The sequence below is a fragment of the Hemicordylus capensis genome, chromosome 5 (genome assembly GCF_027244095.1).
Source record: "Hemicordylus capensis ecotype Gifberg chromosome 5, rHemCap1.1.pri, whole genome shotgun sequence".
In the NCBI taxonomy this organism is placed as follows: domain Eukaryota; kingdom Metazoa; phylum Chordata; class Lepidosauria; order Squamata; family Cordylidae; genus Hemicordylus; species Hemicordylus capensis.
In genome coordinates, this window is record NC_069661.1 from 212,586,515 (window position 1) to 212,589,784 (window position 3,270).

Sequence of the window (3,270 nt, forward strand, 5' to 3'; positions counted from 1 at the left end):
CATTATTGTTGAGTCATTTATAGCACAGCTCATAACTCTTGCTATTCGTTTTTTAATCTCCCATAGCTTCATGGTATCAGGTTTGTTTTTCCTCATTAGGAGAGCAGTTGGGAGTACAAAAATCGTATACATCATTTCGTATACATCATTTTTAATGCCAGTTATAATCCTGTGTAATGAGAACTCATTTTAATGGGCGTTTTTGTTTGCTACTGAGTCTTCAGGGCTTGGTCTTTGTGACTCTTTGCTCTTATCTTGTTTCCTCATCCATTTTGAGAGCAAAGGCAGTGGTGTGGTCATAACAGCTGCCATGGTCATGCCTACCCTGACAGCCATACCCCCATAGCTGTCACCCCATGGCCACACACCCCACTTAGATAGATTATGTTCTATTCTGTTCTGATGGGTTCTGTTACAAGTCAAGGATGGTTTCCAAATCCTACAGGGCTTCAACCTCATGTGGTTATTCACCCAGAAGTGCACTATGGATTGTCAGTCACAAAAGATGGAGGATACTCCTTGTAATAGAGGACAGTAATAAAATCAACTGTAGTCTGATATTCAGTTATGTAGCAAAATGTTGGAATAGCAAGAGCAGCATATTATTTCCATTTAGAAAGCAAAGGGCCTTGTGTCGTTGCTGAAACCCTGGAGGGGAAAAAAGTGCCAGGACTGTGTCGCTATAGCACTACACAATTGGGAAAGGGTACCATCATCATACAGGTTGTTCACTCAGGGGATCTGGCAGCTGACCATTTTCAGGTAGACGTATACAGCAGCTTTCGTGCAACTTACTGGTGCGCACATGGACCTCTGGTTTTTGGCTTCTGACTACAGTTAATTATTCTGACTACAGTTAATTATTCTGACTACAGTTAATTATTCTGACTACAGTTAATTATTCTATTCTAATTAATAATTATTAACTAATTATTCTGTACATAATGGAGATGCATCCTCAGCTCATCAAGATGAGAAATGGAGAGGAAAAATCCACTGCCTGTTCTAGGAACAAGAATGAATCAGAGTTGGAAAAGGTATAGAAAAGGGTAATTAAATTGACTGAGGATATGGAAATCCTTCTGGATCTGGAGAAACTAAAACAAAATTGGGGACCTTCAACTTAGAGAACTGTTGAGATATGATAGGTCAATTGTGGGCAGCTTTTTTTCTTGCTTGTGATACTGGCTGATATCCTGACTAATGAAGCACCAGTGCAACTAGAGAGTGCGAAAGGAAAATCACCATGTAGCACCAGAGGTGCAGCCAGGTAAGCTTTTGCCGCCTCCCCCTATCAGATGCTGCAATGCACTTTTTTACACCAGAACATGCTCAGGGAATGCTGGAAACCTTTTTTTAAAGAAGACATTCTGAATAAGATACTTCTCACTGACTTGCAGAGAGATACTACATTTTGCATGGACAATCCTGCCACTTAAATTAGCTGAATGCACTACTTTTTACACCAGAATATGCTCAGGGAAAGGTGGGAAACTTCCCAATGACCTGCGCTGCACATACCACACTTTTTGCATGGGGGAGAAACATAGTAAAGGCATTCTTCAGAAGGCGGGGCAGCAGAGGAAGTGGGGAGAAATGCGCCCAAGGTGGCGGGAACAGCTTACCAGGCAGCAAATCTTCTTCCAAATCTTCTGGTTGTATTGAGCAGCCCAGGCAGCACTGCAGCCAGACCACACTGCCTGGCTGGCCATCGCTTGCACAAGTCGCACCGGCAGGCTCAGCCACCTGGCATGGCACAGGCGGGCCACTCAGCATTTGGAGGCCTCCCAGGCCTGCAGGGGACTGGACCTCCTCCCAGAAGTCTAGTCCAAAGAGCGCTACTGTGTAGCAAAAGTATGTGTGCAGCAATTTCAGTGGCTTCCTCTTCCCCCAGAAGTCCTCTCTGTCACCCCAAATATGTGCCAACGGTGGAGTTGAGTTAACTGAACTTTTCAGAAGCACTGGTGTTTCTCCTTTTGCATCACAGCTTTACTAGTCAGAATTTCATCCACATCTCTGTTGAAAACTGTAATGTAAAAAATGCAGCCCTAAATGTCTGCAGAAAGAAACTAGAGAAATCTTATGAGTTATAGACATATCAGTGACCATTAACAAAAAATGTCAGGATATGTATCCTGTTGCCAAAGATGTTCCTTATAATTAAAAATTGGAACATGGAATTAATAAATGTTGTTGTAGTAATTCCTTTGTTGTTTGTATTATTTCATTTCTCCAAGAGAATAGGATGTTCCAGGGGCAGCCTTTTATTGGGTCATTTCTCTCAGGAGAGGGCATGAGAGAGAAGGTGTTCTTATTGCATCTGTTTGTTTAAATATACAGGCTGAGCAGAGGTGAGCCGGCTGGTACTCAGTTATACAGAACAGGAATTTAAAGCAGCATAAACTTTGCCAAAACAGCAGCATACCTTTGTGGCTTCCTCTCAAGTCTGCTTCTTGTCCATCAGCTGCAAACTTAGGGTCAAACTACACTTGACATTCAGGCCTTGACAAACTTTGTTTGGAACTAAGAGCCAGCCCAAAAATTTAGGAGCTGGACAATGGACACTTGACAAAATTACCAGACTTAGTGTTGGACATTGTAGAGGGAGGAAGGTAAATGGGTGTATTCCTAATATATTCAGAACAGTATATTGTTCTATATTGGGCTGCCTGGGACAAATAAAGATTTCATTAGATAACTCTGCCTCTGAATATCCTAGTTCTAGGCACCACGGCTCCCTGGCACCTAGTACTTGTCAAGCCCTAAAATGAAGTGGTGTTCGCTCTGACTCTGGTAGTAGTAACAACCGTATTTGGGTACCCCATGGATTGGAACCATGGTGGAGGTAGGGGCAAGGGCTTTAACCCTGCTTCCTGCCACAATCCCAATCCCCAAGGAACCCTGTTCGGACTGCTATTTACCCTTGGAAATACTCCCACTAGTGTCAATAGGAACTTTTTTCTGGGAGTAAATAGCCAGATCAAAACCATGGGGAGGCCACTCCAGCTGCTGCTGAACTGACTAAAGGAAAATTAAGCCCATGGGGGCCGATAACTAAGGATCACATGTAGTTTGGCCCTTGGACTTTCTTTCTTACTACCCACATTTAAACTAGCAAACCTTTTATCTTTTTTCCTCTTTCTCTCTACCTCACTTGTATGTGTGTGCATATACAGAGAGAGAACATTGATTTCAGTCCCCACCCTGCCTGCCTGGTAGCTGTGACCTGCAAATTCCAGTAGCTTGGAATAGCCACCAGTTATCAAAGAA